Here is a 20,038-nt window from a genome sequence, read left to right as displayed (position 1 = left end):
ACTAAAGAGCCAGATATCAAGTTGAAATCCTGCAGTATGGTCAGTAGTGAGGGGAAGGCTGCAATGGGATCATTAAAGTAAAGTAATAAGTCATCTACAAAGGCAGATACCTTCACAGAATACGGGCCAATTGCTATGCCTTGGTATGCAATTTTATATTTTCGTTGGTGGATTGCTCTAGCTCTTCAATTCTGATCCTCAAGTCCCCAGTACCTCCTGAAAGGTGGGATTCTCTAGTGTTTTACCCAATTGAAAGCTAAGAAATCTATTTCCAGGAACTGAAGATATCTGCAGTCAAGCAAGCTGCCCTCCCACTAGAAAATTATGAATATTAAGTCCACTCCATTATACACCCCTCCCCTGTGTATTAAACCCTGCCCTACCACCCTGTAAGTCATATAATGGGGCCCCTTCATTCAAGCCAATGCCCCTTCTACAGTTTAGTGTTCTCCCTCCCACCCTATCTCCCACCATCTGTGCAGTAAAGGAGTAATTATCAGAAATTACTGCTCCAGGTCCTACATGCTGAGTGGAAGATAGAACACCCCCTACTGCCCGCGGGCAGGGCCGGCGCTACCATTAGGCAGCTTTAGGCAGCTGCCTATGGGCGCCGGCACTTGGAGGGCGGTGCTGAGTGGAGTGCAGTACAGTATGTCACAGGATGTGCGCTGTGAGGGATGCGAGGCGCCCGCTCCCTGTTCACCTGGTGTTGGATGTCCGGGTCCTGTCCCCACCTCCCCCCCTTCCATGCTGCTGCGATGACCAGGGAGAAGTCCGCTCCCTACCTACACTGACAAGCAGAAGGCGTCGTCTGATTTACAGGAGGAGCGAGCCGGCGGGTAGATCAGCACAGTCCGCAAAGCAGCTCTCCCTGCTCTGCTACTATACTGCAGCCGGCTGCCGAAGCCTGCGCCTGTCACGCAGCGGCGCCGGCAGCATGAAGAGGTGCTTCCCCCTCCCTGACTCCTTACTGAATGGGCAGTGACTGTCCCCCCACTCGCCTGCATGTAGCTGACCGCTGCCTCTTCTGTCACTGTGTATTACAGGCAGCGGCGCCCGCACCATGCAGAGCGGCTCCCGCGGCCCGCCTCCTCCATCTCTGTCCCTCTGCCCTGCCTCTAGTCTATGGCTCCTGTCCTAACTGCTGCTGCCGGCTGCCTCAGTCACTGCCTGTCACAGTGTATTACAGGCAGTGGCGCTGGCAGCATGAACAGGCCTTCTCTCTGCGACAGATGCAGGCAGGGCCCCGCACGGCCAAACCCCCCCCCCCCCTCCCTTTCCTTACTTAATTTCTCCTCCCTCCTGTCCTGTCAAAGTCAAACTAGTTGACAGATAGGCAGCAACACCACCCCCTCTTCTTCCCTTCTCTCTAAAGCCACTGCAGTCTTCAGCACTGCCCCCCCCCCTCCCTCTTTTTCTTCTCTCCCCTCACAGGAGTGGAGCGTAATGGCGTCCAGCAGAAGAGGAGCCTATGCAGAAAGAGGAGGGCCATCAAGAACAGGAGTGGAAAAGACAGAAGAAGCACACTGCTGCAGAAAAAAGGTAAGTTTTTTTTTTAATTGCAAATGTTTGTAGCTATTTAATAAGGGAATATTTAAAACAACTTGGGTTATAGAAAATCGTAATGGGTGGGGTGAGGTGAAGTGGGGTACAGATGTAATCAAGCATGTTGTGGCTATATCTAGGTGCATTTGTGCCTCGTTTGCCACGACCGCGTGCGCATCTTAGATTTAGATGTGCACTCACCCCATTCACAGTTCACCCTCCTAATCCCCCTCAGTGTCCCTATAACCCCCGTTAGCGTCCCTACCCTCACCCCCCCTCTAACTCCCCCTCAGCGTTCCTGCCCTCACCCTCCCTCTAACCCACCTCAGTGTCCCTACCCTCACCGTCCCTCTAACCCCCCACAGTGTCCCTACCCTCACCCTCCCTCTGTCTCCCCCCTCCCTCTGTCTCCCCCACAGCATCCCTACACTCACCCTCCCTCTAATCCCCATCAGCGTCCCTATCCTCACCCTCCCTCTAACCCCCGTTAGCGTCCCTACCCTCACCCCCCCTCTAACTCCCCCTCAGCGTTCCTGCCCTCACCCTCCCTCTAACCCCCCTCCGTGTCCCTACCCCCACCCTCCCTCTAACCCACCTCAGTGTCCCTACCCTCACCGTCCCTCTAACCCCCCTCAGTGTCCCTACCCTCACCCTCCCTCTGTCTCCCCCTCAGCATCCCTGCACTCACCCTCCCTCTAATCCCTATCAGCGTCCCTATCCTCACCCTCCCTCTAACCCCCGTTAGCGTCCCTACCCTCACCCCCCCCTCTAACTGCCCATCAGCGTCCCTGCCCTCACCCTCCCTCTAACCCCCCTCAGTGTCCCTATCCTTGCCGTCCCTCTAACCCACCTCAGTGTCCCTACCCTCACCGTCCCTCTAACCCCCTTAGTGTCCCTACCCTCACCCTCCTACTGTCTTCCCCTCTGCGTCCCTGCCCTCACCTTCCATCTAACCACCTCAGTGTTCCTACCTTCACCCTCCCTCTAACCCCCCTCAGCGTCCCTGCGCTCACCCTCCCACTAACTCCCCCTCAGCCTCCCTGACCTCACCCTCCCTTTAACCCCCCTCAGCCTCCCTACCCTCACCCTCCCTCTAATCCCCCTCAGCGTCCCTATCCTAACCCTCCCTCTAACTCCCTGTCCTCGCCCCTACCCTCGCCCTCCCTCTAACCCCCCCTCAGCATCCCCGCCCTCACCTTCCCTCTAACTCCCCCTCAGCGTCCCTGCCCTCACCCTTCCTCTAATTCCCCCTCAGCTTCCCTGCTCTGCCCCTTCCTTGTGAGACCACACACCCTTTTTTCAGCACGCTGTCCCTTTATGAGTTAAGGGAGGGTGCGAAATGATAGTTTACAGTGCTGCTTCTTTACCAGGCGGTGGCTGTGGAACCTATAAGATGGCGCCCCCACACTTTTTCACCTAAGGGACTGTGTATTTAGGATTGGGGGGGGGGGGGTGTCCCCGAAGATTTGCCTAGGGAGCTGAGGATCCTTGCACCGGCCCTGCCCGCGGGACATCAAAGCTGCTGCTAGTAGCACTTCCCACCCCTACTGCTGGAGGATGGGTTAGAGCCCCAGTGCATTGCTTTGTCCAGGGGCCTACACTGCTGTTAAGATGGCCCTGTGCAGGAGCGGTGCAACCGGAGTGTTAGGGAGGGAGCTGTGCAGCCGGGTTGTCAGGGGGCGGGCAGTGCTCATACAGTGGCTGTAACTGGCTGGTGCACAGTGATTGAAGTGCACCCAAGGCAATGGAGAAGGTGCCCTCTTCTCTGCTGGAGTCCGGCGGCAACTGACTCCAATGCCTCCTGGACTTCTGCCCCTGCATAATCTGCTTCTGGGCCAGGATGTAATGAAGTACGAGTTTGGTAGGCTTATGGAATGCGGGTTAAACCATGCATTGTACATGACTGCCCCTTTAAAAAAATTCTGAGTTAGTACGGCATCTCTTACTATAGTACAGTATGTTTCCGCACCAATAAACAATCAGAGCAAAGATTGGTATTATATTAATGAAACCAACTCTAAATGTTCTAAATGCTAACATTGCCAGTTATACTTAGTTGGTGGTGCACCAGGGTACAGTATAATACTACTGGCAGTCGATGTACCAAGGACAAGAAAGAAAGACCCTTTGTTGGCGCACTCGTTAAAAACCATATGTAAATTAAAACCTAACTTTTATTAGCAACCATATAAAAACCTTTTTAACAAAACTATTTAATAAGCCCTTTGTTCACTATACCATGCAAAATTACATATTCATTTTGTTTACATGTACGTGAGAAACAGACAATCTGAAAATATTAATTAATTAGGGCAAAAATAACCCAATATGCAGCAGGATGCCAGTCAGACCCTACATTAGGGAATTTAGAGTGCAGCACCCTCAAAAAAATGTGTACATATATATATATATATAATGAATACAGTAATCAGTAATTGAAAATTATTAATAGGTTCACAATTAGGACCAACACATTCTAGTGGTAATAAATATGAATATAGAAAAAGACAGAAGTAAGAAAATGTATGAATCTGCTGTCAACATTAGGCTGGATTTTAGATTTAACCTAAGACCTACTACACCGGATAGTCTCTGGGGGTCATTCTCCAGGTACTGGTCCGGCCCAGCACTTTATTGCTTCCTAGATCAGATGTGATTGGGCATTTTAAGTGTGGTTTGGTAGTAGAAACACCTCCCGTATCTTACCCAGGATCATTGATGAGAGTTCATGAATAAGAGCAAAGGTGAAGTATTTAGTGAAGATGAAAAAAAGAGAGGATCTGCTTTTGACATTATACTGTGAGCTGTCTGTCAGTTATCAACTGAACAGGACCTCACTGAATCACCAATGAGAGTCCTGAATATAGAAAAGTCTGAGAAATTAAATGAGTGAAAGTATGTTACTTCTCTTAATGAAGAAATATATCAGACAAAATGGTATTGGTATCCAATTGCCAAAATTTTACCCTGCCAGAAGGATATCGTAAAGATGTTTTGCCAAACAAAGCAACATGGGTTAGCAATCAAGCTTATAAATAGTACTGGCTGAATCAGAGTAATAAATAGTGAAGCCAGCAAAATTGTTTAAGCACACCTGAAACAAATAACCATGCAGTCACAATACACATATGTTGGCTGGTTAAATTGGTACACAGCTAGGAATGTTACAAAGTCATGAATAGAAACATACTGAAGGAGATTTGAAACAATGAATGCATTTATATCCTTTACCCTTGTAAGGTTGACACATAAGTAACAGGATTTTGCACAGTAACACATTAGAAGGGTGTAGCATGGTATGCCGGCGGCCGGGCTCCTGGCGACCAGCATACCGGTGCCAGGAGCCCGACCGCCGGCATACTGACAGCGTCGCGAGCGCAAATGAGCCCCTTGCGGGCTCGCCACGCTGCGCTATTTATTCTCCCTCCAGGGGGGTCGTGGACCCCCACGAGGGAGAATACCTGTCGGTATGCCGGGTGTCGGGATTCCGGCGCCGGTATGCTGTGCTCCGGGATCCTGACATTTGGCATACTGAAGACCACCCCATTAGAGCATATCAAAGTACTTTCAAAGTTGCATATCCTTAAACACTAATTAGTGCTGTGAGTCATAAGAGTGCCGACTGAAACAAAATAGAAAAACAAGATTTTAAACCTACCGGTAAATCTTTTTCTCGTAGTCCGTAGAGGATGCTGGGGACTCCGTAAGGAACATGGGGATAGACAGGCTCCGCAGGAGACATGGGCACTTTAAGAAAGACTTTAGATCTGGTGTGCACTGGCTCCTCCCTCTATGCCCCTCCTCCAGACCTCAGTTAGAGAAACTGTGCCCAGAGGAGACGGACAGTACGAGGAAAGGATTTTTGTTAATCCACAGCATTGTGGGACTCGCACATAGACGCTAGGGGTCATAATTGACCTCTAGTGTCTATGCTGTGCTATGGGAGAGACGTCATGATATCTCTCCCATAGATCCGAGGAGCGGCGCCGGTGGAGGACAGCAGCAGTCGGGAATCAGGAGCGGGGATAGTAAGTATTATTTTTTTTATTTTTTTGTAAGCAGCGCTACTCTACAGGGGGCACAAATGGGGGCACAACTCTACAGGGGGCACAAATGGGGGCACCACTCTACAGGGGGCATAACTGACCATGCCCCTGTATGAAGCCACACCCCTATTTTCGCCCAGGGCGCCACAAGGGCTAGAACCGGCCCTGATAGAGGTATGAGGGAATAGGATAGTTATAAAGAATAACAAAATATATTAGAAACACATCAATTAATGGAGACCAAAATTTAAAAACAAAAGGAAGATAGAGTAAATGCAAGTATAAAGAATAAATAAAAGAAACAGAAACAAAGAAAAAAAATTTTATGTAAAGGATGTATATTCCAGAAAATAGTAATAAGTAAAACTAAGACAGATGGAAATTAGTACTCACACGGGTGGAGTTATAAATATATAAAAAGGGAATATTGGGTCCTAAGTTTATACAAGCAAACTAAATGAGTGGGGAAAAAGTGGAGCATGCTAGATCAGGAGTGCATATATTTATGGAGGTGCTACCATTAACATTGAGGAGGGAAAGTGGAGTGATATATTTATATTTTTGGCCAATATATCTATATAGGAGTTTCAAAATATAATTTGATAGTGACAGGAGTATAGTGATAAGTGAAAGCGAAAATAAAGGATAAAAAAATAATGGAGTGCAGCTGAGGGGGGAAAGGTGTAGGGAAAGAAAAGGAAGTGGTGGAAGGGGTTGTGGGAAAGGGGCCAGGGAAGAAGGATGCTTGCAAATACATATACTGTTGAGGTGTGATAGGGGTTAGAGATGTTGAACCTATTATGATCCAACCTGTGGTGAATCCCAAATGAACATTGAAAAATGAAAAAAATGTGATCCACAGGTTGGATTTTATGTCCTTTTGTAAATCTCTCAGTTTACAAAATGCCTCCAAGAAAACTTGCGGTTTTATAAATACACACTCTATTACATTTCCCACATAGAGTTGTTCATTTTTGTTTATGGGGTGTTGGGTGGGTCTAACTTCTAGCATTTATTCATAATTTATAGTTTGTTTACAATTATTACCATGGCAACCGCGGTGATGTGACATTTTAATACATAGCCCCGCCCCCTCTGCCATAACTGCCAACTGAGATGCTGTGTAACTGTCAGACGCAGACTGTCGGTCACACTCTCCTGGGAAAAAGCAGAGACTAAAGGGGTTTTTTATTAGATTTTTTTAAAGTGGACGCCATACACAGTATCAGTTCCCCAAAAAAAATATTTTTCAGAGGGAATATCGAATTATAGGAAAACCTACTGGAGAGATGACAGTCAGCTCCCGCTTCATGTTACAAAGGTACAACATTTTGAAGTTAGCATACTGTATCTGAGATTGTACTTTTCAGTTTTTTCCTAAATTCTGCTACTGTTACTCTGTGTCTTACACAGACATTTAGGGGTAAATTTACTTAGAATCATGTCTCACCCATGCTTGTCCGAAACCTGTTTTGAACTTCTATTTGAGCCAATACTCCCGTGTTCTGTGTCTGTTAAATTTCTGTGATTTGCAAATTCGGACAAACACTGAGCTTAGTAACTTTACAGCTATAATAAGTATATTGCGGTTAGGTAAACGTATTATTAGACAAACGTGCCTGTGAAGCCGCGATCTCCTATCTGGCCTGGTAGAAAATGGTGATATGCTGCTAAGAGGTACGTTTGGTTTATATACTAATCAAAACCTTGTTATAACCCATGAAAGGGGGTGCGTCTGGTGCCATGGGGGTTACTGGGGATAACTATATATTTGCTACAAATGTATTTTAATACTATAATAAAACGAGTAAAACCTCTCCAATGTGGCGGTAACAACAAATGATCGTGCGCGTGCAATTTTTATTTGCATACACAGGCACATAAAAGCATAAAATATGCCCACTAGTCGATAAATCAACATCTGCGGAATATTCCTCGTTAACCACAAAAGGATCGCCGCTCCTAATACCTTTAATAATCTTTGATTTTTCAACTCGGCCCTGACCAACCACAAACCATACGTTCTTTCCCAGAGGTGTATTAGTTTTTGCCTTGGTCAGTGCACGTTTTCAAAAGTTCAATCATATCCTTACAATACCCGGCCTGCCTTAGAATGTCCTCCCCTACCCCGTCCAATCATTCTGGTACAAGAAGGTCAAACTAAGAGAACTGCATGCACCCACTTTTCCTGCCATGAACAGAGTGAAACCCTGCAGCTTACGTTATGAAAACTAGTGTAGCACTCACTCTGCATCTGCTCAAAATTGCCTGCGGACTACAACAACCAGAAGAGCTTTTGGATCTTCTGACAATAACGGAAGCACATACTGTCCCAAAATGCAAAGTACACAGCATTGTGAACAGAAAAGCCAATGTTGTAGTGGATTATTGAAAATGTCAATCTACTGTAAGTTTATCTCTGCCTCACTATTTAATAAATGTATATTTTTGTTACTGTATTCATCTTACCCTATGATATTTAGAGAAACATGTTTAAATCCATATTTCAGGTTGCAAATGGATAATAACAGCTCACAGCAGGTCCCAGGTCTTATGGAGATAAAAGCCTAAATTCTGAGCTGCTGCAGGGGGTAAGTGCCCAATAGCAAGGCCGGAGATTGAGTCTCCTTCTTGTTTAAAGATATTCTAGTCCTTTAAATGTAGAGACTTTTCAATCATCATGACAAAGACCGTCCAAGATCTTCATCATTAAGATTGCAATTTTTACTACTAACAAAATCTATAACCAATCTTAGCACTATATGTTATCAGGCGAAACATCTTGGATCAGGTGGAACCTTTGCACAGCCAGAAAAATGGAAGATTGCAGCTGACTTACAAACTGTTGCAAAAAAAGTAAGTTGCAAATCGAATTCCTACTATGAAACCCGAAAACTCGATTAGTACATTTTTGGCTAATTCTATTTCACACTCATTGTCTTTCCATTGCAGATGGATTGCAATCAAATATGTATATACTTTTCCTCTTAACAGATATGTAACGGGAGCCCTGTTGTACCTGTGAGGGAAGACAAACATGCCTGTGAAGCCGCAATCACCTCTCTTGCCTGGTAGAAAATGGTGTCATGCTGCTAAGAGGTACGTTGGGTTTATTTACTAATCAATTTCTTGTTATAACACATGAAAGGGGGTGCGTCTGGTACCATAGGGGTTACTGGGGGTAACTATATATTTGCTACAAATGTATTCTAATACTATTATAAAACCAGTAAAACCTCTCCAATATGGCGGTAACAACACATTATCGAAGTATATTGCGCATGCAATTTTTTATTTGCATACACCAGCACATAAAAGCATAAAATATGCCCACTAGTCAATAAAATAACATCTGCGGAATATTCCTCCTTAATACCTGCTAATAACTTTAATAATCTTTGATTTTTCAACTCGTCCCTGGCCAACCACAAACCATACGTTCTTTCCCAGAGGCATATACATTTCTGCTCTGGTCACAACACATTTCAAAAGCTCAATCACATCCTTACAGTGTCCAGTCTGCCTTAGAACGCCCTTTCCCATCCCATCCAATCATCCTGTAAAAAAAGGTCTAAGAGAATTGCTTGCGCCCACTTTTCCTGCCATGAACAGAGTGAAACTCTGCAGCTTCCACTATAAATACTAGTGTAGCACTTACTCTGCATCTGCTCCAAATTGCCTGCGGACTACAACAACCAGAAAAGCTTTTGGAATTTCTGGCAAGAACGGAAGCACTTACTGTCCCAATCCGCAAGGTACACAGCATTGTGAACAGAAAAGCCAACATTGTACTGGATTATTGAAACCGTCAAGCTACTGTAAGTTTATCTCTGCCTCACTATTTAATAAATGTATATTTTTGTTACTGTATTCATCTTAACCTATAATATTTAAAGAAACATGTTTGAATCCATATTTCAGGATGCAAATGGATAACAACAGCTCGCAGCATGGCCAAGGTCTTATGGAGATGAAGGCATAAATTCTGAGCTGCTGCAGGGGGTAAGTGCCCAATAGCAAGGCCGGAGATTGAATCTCCTTCTTGTTTAAAGCTATTCTAGTCCTTTAAATGTAGAGACTTTTCAATCATCATGACAAAGACCGTCCAGGATCTTCATATTGAGATAGGAATTGTTACTACTAACAAAATCTATAACCAATCTTAGCACTATATGTTATAAGGCGAAACATCTTGGATCAGGTGGAACCTTTGCACGGCCAGAAAAATGGAAGATTGCAGCTGACTTACAATCTGTTGCAAAAAAAAGTAAGTAGCAAATCGAATTCCTAGTATGTAAACCCAAAACCTCGGTAAGTAAATTTTTGGCTAATTCTATTTCACACTCATTGTGTTTCCATTGCAGATGTATTGCAATCAAATATGTATATACTTTACCTCTTAACAGATACGTAACGGGAGCCCTGCTGTACTTGTGAGGGAAGACAAATGTGCCTGTGAAGCCACAATCTCCTCTCTGGTCTGGTAGAAAATGGTGTCATGCTTGCTTAGAGCCTTTAACCAGGTTTCGGACCAGTCCCCCTTCTCTCATCAGTCTATGCTTGCACACATTACGGTGATCCCTAAGGAGGGTAAGGATCCGGCCCAATTTTCCAGCTATAAGCCCATTTCCCTGTTAAATGTAGACTTAAATCTCTTTGCCAAATTAATGGCGAATTGCCTAAAACTCTTTCGTCCTAACCTAGTGCACTCGGACCAAGTGGGATTTGTCCCAGGCCGTGAGGCCAGAGATAGCATCACGAAGGTCCTGGACTTAATCTCTTACGCCTCAACCTGCAAATCTCCTTCTATTCTCCTCTCTACTGACGCAGAAAATGAATTCAATAGAGTCAATTGGGATTTTCTGTTGGGGATAATGGAACACTTGGGCTTGGGCCGAGTAGGTTTCCAGAGAATTCGGGCCCTGTACTCTGGGCCTGCGGCTCATGTCCATATAAATGGGGAGCTGTCCGACCCATTCCAGATACGGAATGGCACTCATCAGGGTTGACCTTTGTCACCGCTTATTTTTGTACTATGCATGGAGGCCCTGGCGAGGGCCATTCATCAGAACGTGAACATCACAGGGCTGCAGGTGGGAAAGAAAGAATATAAGCTTGCCTTGTTTGCTGATGATCTTGCAGTGATATCTCATCCTCTGACCTCCATACCCAATCTCCTTAAAGAATTTAAGCGTTTTGGCACTCTCTCCAATTTCAAAATTAACTTGCATAAGTCCACAGCATTGAATTTAACATTGGATCAGACGAGTCTTCAAGTTCTCCAATCCATTTTGCCCTTCGCATGGCATCCAACACAATTAAAATATTTTGGGGTGATCCTCCATAGGGATCTTTCTCAGATTTACCATTCAAATTTTTCCCCACTCTTATCCAAACTCCAATCTGACCTTACCAAATGGGGTGGGGGAAAAAAATCATGGATAGGTAGAAAAGGAGTCATTAAGATGAATATCTTACCCAGAATCCTTTACCTGCTGCAAACATTGCCCATCGCTATCCCCCGATCATGGTTTACCTCACTACAACGTAAGATTAGAGACTACATTTGGGCAGGACGCAAATCACGATTTAAGCATGATATTCTTTTTAGACAAAAACACTGAGGAGGTCTCCAACTTCCCCATTTTTTCTCATACTACCAGGCAGTACTCCTTACGATAGTTATGGAGTGGAGTCGTGAACTCCCCAAGAAACAATGGGTAGACATTGAATTGGCCTCTCTCCCCTCCCTTAGCTCAGATTCCCCTTGGCTCTCCAAAGTCCCCCGGGTGCTGCACCCGATAGCTGGCCCTATATTTATGTGTTGGCGCCTTTTACGTACTCTACCTCATGTTTCTGCGCCCTCTTCTCCACTTTCACCATTGTTTGGGAATCTTGAGTTTCCCCCAAGCTGCCACTCCTTGTCGTTTTGTCTATGGCGAGAAAGAGGCATCCTGAGAGTAGATCAGCTGCTGGATGAATCTGGCATAATACCCTTTCCCGAATTGAAGGCTAAATGGAATCTACCAAACAAGGAAATATGGATATCTCCAAATTAAACATTACCTAATGACTTTTTGCTTTTCTGGGAAGGGTAAACGAGCTATGACTTTGTTTGAGCATCTGTGTTTCTCCCAAACATGTCCCAGACACACTCTCTCTATGTTTTATAAATGGATAATAGACCACAGATTTTCTTCCCAACTTAAATATGTCAAGGATTGGGAACTAGATCTCGCGGGTTTAGTGACTACTGATGATTGGGAAGATATCTATAATAATACCTTCTCCTTAACTGCCAATGTTTTGGTTTTGGAGACTCACTACAAAATACTCACAAGGTGGTATAGATGCCTGAATCTCCTTGCGAAAATCTATCCCGGAGTACCCAACACATGTTGGCAATGTGGGATAGCGGTAGGTACCCCCCTACATGTATGGTGGGAATGTTCTCTTCTTCAATCATATTGGCACAAACTGGTGGAGGCAGCTAACATTATTCTTGGCGAAGATCTACCCTTTTGTCCTAGTTTTTGGCTAGTAAATCTTACGCGTATACCCAGACATCAACTTAAGAAATCACTTTTACGCCATATTTTAAGTGCCTCCAAGGCAGTCATTCCAGTACACTGGAAATCTACAGTGATTCCTAATATGAAGGAGTGGAGCGCCCGCCTAGATCACTATATGGCAATGGAAGACTTCATTGCGTCTCTAGAAGTGAGAAACACATCCTTTACTGCCACTTGGAGCCCTTGGCTGGAATACAAAGAGACAATCCATTATAAATCTTCCCTTTAAAGGAAAAAAACTAATTTTCTATTAAATTCAAGTAGTCCCCTGCTATTGTTATTTGAGGGATCCCCGAGTTGGGAGGAGAGAACCCCCCCTTCCCCCTCCCATTTCCCTCTAAATCTTTTCTCTTGGGATACCCTTTCCCCTCCTCCTCTATCCTGGGAGTAACTTTACTCCCTTTCTCTCAGCTTTCTCTTTCTTGTTCTTTATCTTTCCTCTCCCTCTTCCATTATCTTCCTTTTTATATATGTATAAGAAGTTGTAATTCTAGCTATGTTTTTAGAGATACGATATGTTAGTGGAAATGCAACATTCCCTTTACGGATCTTGTTAATGTTTATGACTCTGGGAATTTTTGATGTGGTATCTCTGATATTACTACTTGATGTTGGCATTCTTAAAAATAATAAAAATTTAATTTGCAAAAAAAAGAAAATGGTGTCATGCTGCTAAGAGGTACGTTTGGTTTATTTACTAATCAAAACCTTGTTATAACCCGTGAAAGGGGGTGCCTCTGGAACCATGGGGGTTACTGGGGGTAACTATATATTTGCTACAAATGTATTCTAATACTACTAAAAAAACAGTAAAACCTCTCCAATATGGCAGTAACAACAAATGATCTTGCATGTGCAATTTTTTATTTGCATACACAAGCACATAAAAGCATAAAATATGCAAATTAGCCGATAAATTAACATCTGCGGAATATTCCTCATTAATCACAAAAGGATCATTGCTGCTAATACCTTTAATAATCTTTGATTTTTCAACTCGGCCCTAACCAACCACAAACTATACGTTCTTTCCCAGAGGTGTATTCGTTTGTGCCCCGGTCAATGCACATTTTCTAAAGTTAAAACACATCCTTACAATACCCGGCCTGCCTTAGAATGCCCTCTTCTACCCCGTCCAATCATCCTGTTACAAGAAGGTCAAAGTAAGAGAACTGCATGCACTCACTTTTCCTGCAATGAACAGAGTGAAACCCTGCAGCTTCCGCTATGAAAACTAGTGTAGCACTCACTCTGCATCTGCTCCAAATTGCCTTCGGACTACAACAATCAGAAGAGCTTTTGGATCTTCTGACAAGAACGGAAGCACTTACTGTCCCAAAATGCAAGGTACACAGCATTGTGAACAGAAAAGCCAACGTTGTACTGGATTAATGAAAACGTTAAGCTAATGTAAGTTTATCTCTGCATCTCTATTTAATAAATGTATATTTTTGTTACTGTATTCATCTTACCCTATGATATTTAAAGTAACAAATTTGAATCCATATTTCAGGATGCAAATGGATAAAAACAGCTCACAGCATGGCCCAGGTCTTATGGAGATGAAGGCCTAAATTCTGAGCTGCTGCAGGGGGTAAGTGCCCAATAGCAAGGCCGGAGATTGAATCTCCTTCTTGTTTAAAGCTATTCTAGTCCTTGAAATGTAGAGACTTTGCAATCATCATGACAAAGACCATCCAGTAACTTCACCATTAAGATTGCAATTTTTACTACTAACAAAATCTTTAACCAATCTTAGCACTATATGTTATTAGGCAAAACATCTTAGATCAGGTGGATCCTTGCATGGCCAGAAAACTGGAAGATTGCAGCTGACATACAGACTGTTGCAAAAAAAAAAAACAGTAAGTTGCAAATCGAATTCCTACTATGAAACACCATACCTTAGAATGCCCTTTCCCATCCCATCCATTCATCCTGTAAAAGAAGGTCTAAGTAAAAGAACTGCTTGCGCCCACTTTTCCTGCCATGAACAAAGTGAAACCCTGCAGCTTAAGCTATGAAAACTAGTGTAGCACTCACTCTGCATCTGCTCCAAATTGCCTGCGCACTACAACAACCAGAAGAGCTTTTGGAATTTCTGGCAAGAACATAAACACTTATTGTCCCAAGATTACAAGTTTTACTACTAACAAAATCTATAACCAATCTTAGCACTATTAAGTCACCCATATGTTTTATTTATTACACAAACTAGAACCAATAAACCTAGAAATAATGACACAGACAACTGTATAAATTGGAAAAAATGGAGGTCACAGCCAGATTTATTAAATTCTAATCAGAATTGAAAATATTATTCACCGGTGGCGAAAAAGCAGTGTCAACTCGGCCATGGCTTAAAACTTTAATTTTTAAACAAATGGGGCGGAGTTTCCGCCCCTTGCGCAATCCGTCCTGGGTAGAACCATCTCCCCTTAATTAGCACAGTGCTGGTCCCTCCATAAGATGGTGACCTGGTCCTCCCCTGAGGTAGTGACCGACTCGCCTTTTCTCGAAGGGGAAATGCTAGCCAAGCTCTGCTGCGCTAAATTAAGCCGCCGAATAGCACTGCTTTCCGCCAAATTCGGAGGCTCTAGACTACGAAAACCGCCACCACAACCTAAAACCTCAAACCTCCTTTCAACACCTCAATAAGGTTGTGACAAATAACTCCAAACCACTCTCAGATAAATGCACTCCATCCAACCTATATAAATATTCCTACTCGTAACGCAAATCTGGGTGTTTAACAACTTTTCCACCTAAACTAATGACATATCTGGAGGTTGGGCATTGAGTTTCCTTTTTACTTTATCTAAAGCCGCTCCCCCTTGGGTGCCCCTCCAAAATCTACACGGTACCACTTCTGACCATACCACCTTAACCAAAGGCCAATGCTCTGTGATTATCTGAAAATCCTTTTTTTATGGCGTTAATAAGTTCTATACCTTTAAATGTACCCAGATCATTGCCACCTAAATGTATCACCAAACAATCAGGGGCACCCCATTTTTCTTCGAAGTTCCACACTTAATAGGTTGTTTCATCTCATTCCCCTTAAACCTATCCACCTCACTTCAAAAGGGAACGACTTGGACATCCTGTGCCTACTGGCCCAATAAATATATGAGTAACCCACAATCCACACCCGGCTTGATAATGTCAAACAAAAACCTGTAGGAAAAACAACAAAACAAAGAACATTTTATTCAATATTACTATAATCTTTAACAAAACTGCTAAAGAGAAACAGGGAAGGATAAAAACTTAGTTGTTTAGGCGACCCAGATGGAGGTGAACAACACCAAACCTCAAAAATGTTGTGAGGAAAAAGGTGAAAAGAACTCCAATCCCCATTTAACGGCGGGTGGCTTATGGCCCTGGGATTCCGAAACAACAAACTCGCAGGACGCCTACCACTAATGCAACTTATCACTCCTAATATATCCCTTATAAACATCCGACTTCCAGCACCCTAACCTTTTAATATCCTCGCTGGAAGAACCTGTCGATGCTGCGCAAGTTGCTGCACCTATCCTAAAAGAATGGGTCCCATAACTCTCCAGCGGAAGGTCAAACGCTATCAAACACATATTGAAGACACTTGTGCATTGAAATTTGGATAAAGGATTAAGATCCTTATGACCCAACCATTGCTCCTGAAGTTGCTGCCAATGATTTTATCTGATTGCTGTTTTTATCGGATGAATAAAATCGTGGACATTCACCAGAAAAATGAGTTTGTTCTGTTTCCTGCCGTCTGCTTCGTGAGAGATACGAAAGATACCTTTATGTGCACGCGAGACAGGATAACAATGTAAGTGACATTCTAAAAGTCCAGCTTACTCTAAGTGACCAGACACCTGATACCCACCGACTGAAAGATACCTTTATAGGAAAGCGAGATAGAACTATAAAGTGAGTGTCTTTCTGATAGCGGGGAAACAGCTGAATGGTGTTCTGGATGCGGAGATTCTCACTTCAAGTTTTCCGTTTTAAAGTTTTAATACTTTATAATAGCGCTAGTTTGTAACCATCTTTTGTTCCATATGTATTTGTGTTTTTGGGTTTTATGAGGGAAAAGCCCATGAGTTACAGACCAGCAGCACAGAGCTTGGTAGCGCAGGGCTGCTCACACACTTTGTTTCTCCACATTGCTCCCCCCCTTTTGGACGAAACTGACCATAAGCCTCTGCTAATCTTACTGGGCAAATGCTCGGCTCCTTATGCATAGGAAAAGAAATCCATTTACCTCTCCCTAGTTGATCCGTTTTGGAATGGTGTATTTTAATAAGCAGCTTATTATCCTTCAACACTACATTATTTAACAACATGCCTGAATCCACTGAACTTTTGCTTTTTGCCGCTATCTCACCTAATCTAACAGCGCCGAAAAAAGCTATAGCCAATGCTAAACTAAAAAAGGGCGACCTCAAATTCCCCTAATGCAGTACCAGAGACCGCGATAATTAACTCTTTCAATAACTCAATGTCGATTGGTCTACGTGCGCCACTTACACCTGCTTGCTCCTTAGCCCAACCCCTCAAAGCCTTTGATAAAATAAAAGATTTAGTTGGGTCTGACAACCCTCTCAAACGCAAAAATTATGAAATTCCTGCTAAAGCACCCAACATCGCTGCTTTATAACGACCCCTCTCATGCCATAACCATACAAATTCTAATATAGCATCGTGGATACTCTTACCCCTACCTCCAGAATTCAAATACGCCTGCCAATCCTCCCAAGCTGCAGAATACGATCTCAAAGTTCCCGGGGCCAACGCCTTCAATGCTAAAGCTTTCATGCCGGTTTGATGATCTGCCATACAAATTCGGGACATGATAAACCTTCCATTTTTGCTGCTGGGGCTAATGCTCTAAATCTATCCCATTGAAAACGAGCTAAAGCATCCGCTATCCCGTTCTCAACCCCAGGGACATGCCTAGCATTCAAATCTATATTCAACTGTAAAAACCTAAAGGTCAAATGCCGTTGCAACCTCAAAGCGTGTGAACACGAAGATTTTTGAATATTAATCGCTTGAACCACCCTTAAATTATCACACCAGAATAAAATCCTCTGATTCCTAAGCCTAAAACCCCATATCTCAATAGCGACAATTATTGGAAAAAGCTCAAGCAAAAGTATACTGTCAGTAAACTTCCTTGTGCGCCATTCCTCAGGCCAAACTTCGGCGCACCATTCCCCTTCAAAATAAGCACCGAAACCTAACGACTCTGATGCATCTGTGAAAAACTGCAGCTCACGATTACTCATTTCTTCATGCAACCAAAGCGTACACCATTGAACTCACTGAAAAATGTTACTGCAATAAAATTTTCTAACAAGATCCTTAAATTATTCACTTTCTCCGCTGGCAATCTACAAAGGCCTGCCTCAGTATCAATTTCTATGCCCAGATAAGATAAACGGGTCACAGGCCCCTCTGTTTTATCTTTAGCTATCGGTACACCTATAACCGAAAAAAACGCTTGAACTGAAAAAAATTATTCCTGGCACACTGAGCTACCCGCAGGACCTGCCAACAAGAAGCCATCCAAATAATGGGTGACTCCCAACTGACCGGTGCCTGCCCGCACACACCACTGTAGAAATGAACTAAAACCTTCAAAATAAGAACACGAAACTGAACAGCCCATAGGCAACACCTATCTACATAAAATTGACCATCCATCTTGAAACCCATAAACTTAAACGAATCAGGGTGCAGCGGTAACAGTCTAAAGGCTGATTCTCTACCCACTTTTGCTAACAACGCTCCCGAACTAAAACCTTTAACCATAGCCACAGCTTCTTCAAAAAGACTGATATTTTACGCTATACAAAGAGGGGTCAGGAGCCTCGTTTATTGAGCCCCCTTCCGGGTAGGAAAGGTACTCAATTATCCTACATTTTCCTGGCTCTTTCTTTGGAACTACCCCCAATGGAGAAACGCAAAATTCAGCTAGAGGTGGACTTTCAAAAGGGCCACACATACGCCCTAAAACAACTTCAGCTGCAATCTTCATTCTTACTATCCCTGGAAAATCTGTAGCTGACTTTAGGTTTCTCTGGCCAAAACTATAACCGGCCTAACTACAGGTAGATTGAAACTGAATTTAAAACCTTGTAATAAAAATGCTGCCTCCTCCCTAAGAGGATAGCGGCCTAACCATCGTTCTAAAACTTCTAAATTCACTGGTGACTCCGCTTGATCTAAGAACGGTTCTCTGCTCACCCCTACCCGCTGACTGAACTGCGGGTCTGTTGCAGTCCTTTGCTGGGTGATTTCCTCCGCACAGCATACAGATGTGCCTATATCGACACAATGTTCCCCTATTACATTGTGCGTTATTAAACGCGTAACATTTTCCTCCTCCTGCCGTGTTAAAACATGGTCTGACCAGGAAGCCTATTGCTTTGAGTCACTTCTAACCATACCTCCACATCCTTAAACCCCAAACTTAAAATCTTTTGGCCATCCTGCTTTTTCCTAAATAACTCATCATACTGCCTCCAAACATTTTGCCTCGCCGTAAGATACATATTATGTACCAGGTGAAAATACTTCAGAATATTCATGATTTCTGATGGACGAGACTCCATATAGCAAGCCGCAAATATATAAATCCCCGCAAGCCAGTTAGGATAATTCCTTCTAGCTTCTTCAGCAGCCGCCCCCCCCAGCCTTTGCTGTGCCCAACGCTTTTTTAGCGTCATGCGTAATCGCAAACATATCTACAAATCGGCCTTTCTTTATTCTTTCCCTAACCTTAGACCTAACTCCTCTTAGAATTGCCATATTCGCGCAATGTACGCTATCACCTGTTGCATCAGGAGCCGAGCTGCTTGCTACGCTACACCCTCCCTTTGAACTTTTACGCTTCCCTCTAAGATGCTGAATGAATGTCCGCATAAATTTGCGCGGATTCTCCAGTGAACTAGACGTATCAGATGATTCGTCGGAATGAGAAAAATTCGCGCTAAGCTGAACTTCTGAATTTTTCTCACCAGTTCCAGAAGTAGAAGGACCCGCGTCCGCGTCTCCTGCGTCCAGTGGAATCTCGCCTGCTGCTGATGTGTCCAATGAAGCTGTATGATATGCTAAAACCTGCGGACTCAATAAAACAGCATTACTTCCTGCTTGAGCGGCCCCTTCTGACCAGCCGGTCACTACAGACGCCGCTCGTACTTGAGATTGCGCACGTGCAATATTCACCTCCAACTGCCGTGGTGATGGGGGTCTGGCCGGTGGAGGAACTTGGGGCAGGGTCGGCAAACCTATCTGATGAGCGCTCATGAATCGATTAGGTGCAGGCTGCAACCAATGTGCACATTGATTGCCTGCCTGCCGGGGGGGGGGGGGGGAGGGGGGAAATTGCACAACTTGAAGTACGGCACAGGGTTGGTAAAACTGACTTAAATGAGGCATTTGAGTATTAAACAAATGCTGCTGCCCTGCCACATGCAGATGCATTATATTCTGTGGAGCCCCTTGGCTGAAATATGGGGACCATGAAACCTGCGGGGGCTGAAAACCCCCCACCGGCCTGTATTTGTAATTGAGAGGAAGGAGGGGGAGGGGGGGGGCTACTAAGCAATCCCCTTGCCAAATCTGAGCCTGCCACCGCAGGCTCTGGAGAATTGAAATTCTCCCTTATTATATTTTCCTGCCTAACATTCTGGGCTCCTGATATGGGAGAGGCTAATATACTGCCTCTCCCCTGGAGCCCTGCTGGATAAATAATGATGCCCCCTGCAGCCGTGCTCCCCCCCCCAGCTCCTGAAGCTGTGGAAGGAGGGCTAACGGCTGCCATGTTATTTGACATGGCGGCGGGGGCGGGGCTTTTAGCAGCAGGGGCCGATGCAC

At 44.2% G+C, this 20,038-nt stretch overlaps 2 long non-coding RNA genes across 2 annotated transcripts in view; both read left to right on the top strand.

Moving 5' to 3' along the window:
• Window positions 1-6,701: 6,701 nt before the first annotated feature.
• Window positions 6,702-20,038, top strand: part of LOC134911539 (uncharacterized) — a 54,978-nt gene continuing 41,641 nt past the window's right edge. The window contains exon 1 of the long non-coding RNA XR_010176652.1: window positions 6,702-6,912. This is a non-coding gene — a long non-coding RNA (uncharacterized LOC134911539). The remainder of the gene's footprint in view (window positions 6,913-20,038) is intronic.
• LOC134911540 (uncharacterized) lies at window positions 8,354-13,568 on the top strand. The gene is made up of 5 exons (XR_010176653.1): window positions 8,354-8,447; window positions 8,586-8,690; window positions 9,513-9,593; window positions 9,998-10,181; window positions 13,200-13,568. It is a non-coding gene; the product is annotated as an uncharacterized LOC134911540 (long non-coding RNA).

This window comes from Pseudophryne corroboree, chromosome 4 (assembly GCF_028390025.1).
Source record: "Pseudophryne corroboree isolate aPseCor3 chromosome 4, aPseCor3.hap2, whole genome shotgun sequence".
NCBI lineage: Eukaryota > Metazoa > Chordata > Amphibia > Anura > Myobatrachidae > Pseudophryne > Pseudophryne corroboree.
The sequence above is the reverse complement of the archived record's forward strand: the minus strand, read 5'-3'. Positions and strand labels throughout refer to the sequence as shown.